The following is a 6919-nucleotide window of genomic DNA, read 5'->3' on the forward strand; positions in this document are numbered from 1 at the left end:
TTAATTATCATTTATTTATTTTTTTTTAATTCTGCTAGTATTTTTTAAAAGGTGTTTATTTTATTGGGGCTTCCCAGGTAGCGCTAGTGGTAAAGAAACCACTTGCCAGTGCAGAAGACACAGGAGAAGTAAGTTTGATCCCTGGGTCAGAAAGATTTACTGCAGGAGGAAATCCCACTCTGGTATTTTTGCATGGAAAATCCCATAAGCAGAGGAGCCTGGGAGGCTACAGTCAATGAGGGCAGAGTTGGACGCAACTGAGCATCCACATAACACCTCGTATAAAGCTTTACAATGTTGGATTAGTTACTTTTTGTACAACAAAAAGAATCAGCTATATAATCATCATTTAAAAATCAGTCCTCACTTGCTTTCTCACCCACCCCTTTCTTTCTTTCTTATGGATGGGTCATTGTGGAGAGTTCTGACAAAATATGGTCCACTGGAGAATGGAATGGCAAACCATTTCAGTATTCTTACCTTGAGAACCACATGAACAGTATGAAAAGGCAAAAGATACGACACTGGAAGATGAACCCCCCAGGTTGATAAGTGTCCAATATACTGTTGGGGAAGAGCAGAGAAATAGCTCCAAAAAGAATGAAGAGGCTAAACAGGAAATGACACACAGTTGTGGGTGTGTCTGGTGGTGAAAGTAAAGACTGATGCTGTAAAGAACAATATTGCACAGGAACCTGAAACATTAGGTCAATGAATCAACATAAATTGGATGTGGTCAAGTAGGAAATGGCAAGAATGAATATCGACATTTTGGGAAGCAGTGAGCTAAAATGGATGAGAGTGGACAAATTTAATTCAGTTCAGGCACTCAGTCATATCCAACTCTTTACGACCCCATGGAGTGCAGCGTGCCAGGCTTCCCTGTCTATCACTAACTCCGGGAGCTTGCTCAAACTCATGTCTATCAAGTTGGTGATTCCATCCAACCATTTTATCCTCTGTCATCCCCTTCTCCTCCTGCCTTCAATCTTTCCCAGCATCAATGTCTTTTCCAATGAGTCAGTTCTTTGCATCAGGTGGCCAAAGTATTGGAGCTTCTAACACGATAAACAAAAATAAACTCAGAATGGAATAAGAGCTAAATGTAAGACCAGAAACTATAAAACTCTTGGAGGAGAACATAGGCAGAACACTCTCCAACATAAATCACAGCACTACCCTCTATGAGCCGCTTCCCAGAGTAATGGAAATAAAAACAACCATAAACAAATGGGACCTAATTAAATTTAAAAGCTTTTGCACAATGAAGGAAAATATAAGCTAGGTGAAAAGAAAGCCCTCAGAATGGGAAAAGATAATAGCAAAAGAAACTGACTAAGAATTAATCGCCAAAATGTACAAGCGGCTCATAGAGCTCAACAACAACAACAAAAACCATCAAAAAGTGGGTTAAAGACCTAAACAGACATTTATCCAAAGAAGACATAAAGAAATTGTGTGGACCTAACAGAAGCAGAAGATATTAAGAAGAGGTAGCAAGAATGCACAGAAGAACTATACAAAAAGATCTTCACAACTCAGATGGTGTGATCACTCACCTAGAGCCAGACATCCTGGAATGTGAAGTCAAGTGGGTCTTAGGAAGCATCACTATGAACAAAGCTAGTGGAGGTGGTGGAGTTCCAGGAAACCTATTTCAAACCTTGAAAGATGATGCTGTGAAAGTGCTGCACTCAATATGCCAGTAAATTTGGAAAACTCAGCAGTGGCCACAGGACTGGAAAAAGTCAGTTTTCATTCCAATCCCTAAGAAAAGAAATGCCAAAGAATGCTCAAAATACCACACAATTGCAGTCATTTAACACGCTAGTAAAGTAATGCTCAAAATTCACTAAGCCAGGCTTCAACAATACATGAACTGTGAACTTCCAGTTGTTCAAGCTGATTTGAGAAAAGGCAGAGGAACCAGAGATCAAATTGCCAACATCTGCTGGATCATCGAAAAAGCAAGAGATTCCAGAAAAATGTCTATTTCTGCCTTACTGACAATGCCAAAACCTTTGACCGTGTGGATCACAATAAACTATGGAAAATTCTGAAAGTGATGGGAATACCAGACCACCTCACCGGCTTCTTGAGAAATCTGTATGCAGGTCAGGAAGCAACAGTTAGAACTGGACATAGAACAGACTGGTTCCAAATAAGAAAAGGAGTACGTCAAGGCTGTATTTTGTTACCCTGCTGATTTAACTTATATGCAGAGTATATCATGAGTAATGCTGGCCTACATGAAGTGCAAGTTGAAATCAAGATTGCCAGGAGAAATATCAAAAACCTCAGATGACACCATCCTTATGGCAGAAAGTGAAGAACTAAATAGCCTCTTGATGAAAGTGAAAGAGGAGAGTGAAAAAGTTGGCTTAGTGAAAGAGGAGAGTGAAAAAGTTGGCTTAATGCTCAACATTCAGAAAATGAAGATCATGGCACCTGGTCTCATCATTTTATGGCAAATAGATGGGGAAATAGTGGAAGCAATGACAAACTTTATTTTCTAAGGCTCCAAAATCACTGCAGATGGTGACTGCAGCCATGAAATTAAAAGACACTTGCTCCTTGGAAGAAAAGCTATGACTAACCTAGACAGCATATTAAAAAGCAGAGACATTACTTACCCAACAAAGGTCTGTCTAGTCAAGGCTATGGTTTTTCCAGTAGTCATGTATGGATGTGAGAGTTGGACTGTAAAGAAAGCTGAGCAGTGAAGAATTGATGCTTTTGAACTGTGGTGTTGGAGAAGACTCTTGAGAGTCTCTTAGACTGCGAGGAGATCCAACTAGTCCATCCTAAAGGAGATCAGTCCTGAGTGTTCATTGGAAGGACTGATGTTGAAGCTGAAACTCCAATACTTTGGCCACCTGATGTGAAGAGCTGACTTATTTGAAAAGAGCCCTGATTCTTGGAAAGATTGAGGGCGGGAGGAGAAGGAGACAGCAGAGAATGAGATGGTTGGATGGCATCACCGACTCAGTGAACATGAGTTTGGGTAAATTCTGGAAGTTAGTGATGGAAAGGGAGGCCTGGCAAGCTGCAGTCCATGGGGTCACAAAGTGTTGGACATGACTTAGCGACTGAACTGAACTGAATAAGCCCATGAAAAGATGCTCAACATCACTCATTATTAAAGAAATGCAATTCAAAACTTCAGTGAGGTATCATCTCACACCAGTCGGAATGACCATCATCAAAAGTTTTACAAATGATAAATGTTTGAGAGGGTGTCAAGAAAATGAAACACTCTTACAGTTTTGGTGAGAATGGAAACTGGTATAGCTACTGTGGAGAACAGTGTGGAGATTCCTTAGAAAACTGGGAATAGAACTGCCATATGACCCAGCAATCCCACTTCTGGGCATATACCCCAAGGAAACCAGAACCAAAAGAGACACATGTACCATAACATTCATTGCAGCAGCACTATTTACAATAGCTAGGACATGGGAACAACCTAGATGTCCATCAGCAGATGAATGGATAAAGAAGTTGTGGTATGTATACACATGGAATATTACTCAGTTATAAAAAGAAATGCATCTGAGTCAGTTCTAATGAGGTGAATTAATCTGGACTCTATTATGCAGAGTGAAGTAAATCAGAAAGGGAAATCAAATACTGTATATTAACACATATATATGGAATTTAGAAAGACGGTACTGACAACCCTACATGCAAGGCAGTAAAGGAGACACAAATGTAAAGAACAGACTTTTGGCCTTGGTGAGAGAAGGCTAGGGTGGCATGACTTGAGAGAATAGCATTGAAACATGTGCATTACCATATGTATAATAGAGTAGCAGTGCAAGTTCGATGCATGAAGAAGGCCACCTAAAGCCAGTGCTCTGGGACAACCCAGCGGGATAGGGTGGTGAGGGAGATGGGAAGGGGGGTCAGGATGTGGGGGGATACATGTATACCTGTGGCCAATTCATGTTGATGTATGGCAAAAACCATCACAATAATGTAAAGTAATGATTCTCTAATTAAAACATATTCATTAATTAAGAAAAAAATGTAAAAAGGAAAGAAATACAGCAGCCATTAATTATGTGGCTTTAAGTTCAGCTAGGTTTTTGAGTAGAAAGAGATGGATATGAAGTGGTACATTTGAAAAGGTGGTAGAAGGGACTTGCAAAACTGGAACTAGATGGGCAGATAGGATTTCTACAGAGAGAGGGGAGGTTATAAAGGTATTCCTAGTAGAATTAGGAAAAAGGGAACACAGGCACAGAGAATAGAATGAGCATGGTTAAATGTGGGAAGCATCAAGGAGAACTCTCAACACATGAAAGAAAGTACTGTTGATGATATTATAGAATTTGCCTCTTGGGCCCATAGTGGACACAGTGGACTAGAAACCAGTGGGTCCAAGGCTCAAAGGTGTTATCCTGGCTCGGTATTTACTATGCGGGTTGCTGTGGTTAGGCATGTTAGCTGCTTTGTGTGCTGGTGCCCTGACTTACTTGCTGTCATGTGAGCATAATGACAGTAGCATGCTGTTCTGTCATGCTTGTTGTAAAATGTATGAAAGATGATACCTGAAGAAGTGTTTTTTTTTTTCCTTTTAACAATAAAGTAAAAATCAAGCCCCCTTCTTCCATTTTGTATTACACCAGCATGGTGAAGAAATGGCTCCTAAGTCCATAGTAGGGTTTGTTTTTTAGTCAGCTACAGGCAGAGGATTACTTCATGTGGGGACAGGGGATGCTGATTTGAAGGCAATTTTTGGCCCTGAAGGAACCTGGATAAAGGGGAGACAGATTAGCCATGTGAAAGGTGTGTCTTGGGTTCTCTGCTGAGTGGTTCAATAAGATCATGACCTCTCTGAAACAGGCTGCTGGTCTCCAACACCAGATGAAACAGGTGAAAAAACTACTTGAAGATCAGTGAGGAGTGATAGATAGCTGGACCTAGAGTGAAATGTATATGAAATCAGATTTTAGGGTTTACTCCATAAATACATGAACTTAAGCAGAAGCAACTTCCTATCTCTGAGTTCTGGCTTCTTCATCTGTCAAACTGAAGTAAACATAGCATTTGTACCATTTCCTTATAGAGTGGGTTCTTGCAAGAGTCAAACATACAACATGTGAGAGATTTCTGTAAATTCTAAAGTGGCAGGAGATGTTGGCTTTTTTTGTTGTTGTTGTTAATAAATAAAAGCCAAGTTTTCTGACCAATTACAATCTAGTATTGAAATTACTCTGTCATCACTTCAGAAAGTTTATATTTCAGAGAGAGAGCTGTACCTGAGCACAGCATCAGCAGAGAAGTTAGGCTGAATTCTTAGAATTTCTAAATAATTAAATCAGAACCACAATTTAGGATGAATATCACAGAGTCACAAAGCGAAGAAAAAAAAAAGTTTAGGTCTGCAGGTACACAAACACACTCACAAAAATATCTCCTCAGCTTTATTTTACTGTGCCTGATAATTTGTTTTATGTAGGCAAGAACATAGAACTCAGTGAGGTTTTCAGAGTATCCTAGTTACAAGTGTTCCCACTCAGCTTCACTACTTAACAAATACGAAAATTTAACACACAGAAATCTCAAGTAAAAGAATTTGGTGGAGAGTCGGATATAGAGAATGGACTTGTGGATACAGTGGGGGAAGAAAAGAGTGGGATGAACAGAGAAAGTAGCATCGACATATATACACTACCGTGTGTAAAATAGACCACTGGTGAGGGGATGCTATATAACACAGGAAGTCCAGCCTGGTGCTCTGTGATTACCTACAGGGGAGGGCTTGAGGAGGGTAGGGAGGCTCAAGAGCTAGGTGACATATGTATAATTATGCTTGATTTGTATTGTCATAGGGCAGAAACCAACACAACATTATAAAGCAATTTTCCTTCAATTAAAAAAAAACTCAGTGTTTGGAGGCCAGAATGGGGAGCTCTCATGCCCTACAGTGATGACCCAGTAAAGTACATCAAGAAGAAAGACTTCTCTTCTTGCCTGTCAAGAGCTTGACCAATGTGACCGTCAGGTCTCTGCCAAAAGAAAGTCACTATACTTGGAACTCTCAATTCATTTGATGAACCCTTTCTTTACATTAGTCCTCCCAACTTGTTTTCCCTCTCTTTAAAATAGTTATCCTCTGCTTGTTATGGGGAACTTGCACATGGCTCACCATGGTGCAGTTCAGTTCACTTCAGTCACTCAGTCATTTCTGACTCTTTGCGACCTCATGGACTGCAGCACGCCAGTTTTGATGTCCATCACCAACTCCCAAAGCTTGTTCAAACTCATGTCCATCGAGTCAGTGATGCCATCCAACCATCTCATCCCCTGTTGTCCCCTTCTCCTCCAGCCTTCAATCTTTCCCAACATCAGGGTCTTTTCCAGTGAGTCAGTGCTTTGCATCAGGTGGCCAAAGTATTGGAGTTTCAGCTTCAGCAGCAGTCCTTCCAATGAATAGTCAGGACTGATTTCCTTTAGGACTGACTGGTTGAGTCTCCTTGAAGTCCAAGGGACTCTCAAGAGTCTTCTCCAATAACACACATCAAAAGCATCAAATTTTCGGCACTCAGCCAAAAAAGATTTCTTTACAGTCCAAATCTCACATCCATACATGACTACTGGAAAAACTATGGCTTTGACTAGACAGACATTTGTTGGCAAGGTAATGTCTCTACTTTTTAATATGCTGTCTAGGTTGGTCATAGCTTTTCTTCCAAGGAGCAAACGTCTTTTAATTTCATGGCTGCACTCACCATCTGCAGTGATTTTGGAGCCAAAAAAATAAACTCTGTCACTGTTTTCATTGTTTCTCCATCTATTTGCCATGAAGTGATGGACTGGATGCCAGGAACTTACTTTTTGGAATGTTGAGCTTTAAGTCAGCTTTTTCACTCTCTTGTTTCATTTTCATCAAGAGGCTCTTTAGTTCCTCTTC

This window comes from Bos javanicus, chromosome X (genome assembly GCF_032452875.1).
Source record: "Bos javanicus breed banteng chromosome X, ARS-OSU_banteng_1.0, whole genome shotgun sequence".
Taxonomy (NCBI): domain Eukaryota; kingdom Metazoa; phylum Chordata; class Mammalia; order Artiodactyla; family Bovidae; genus Bos; species Bos javanicus.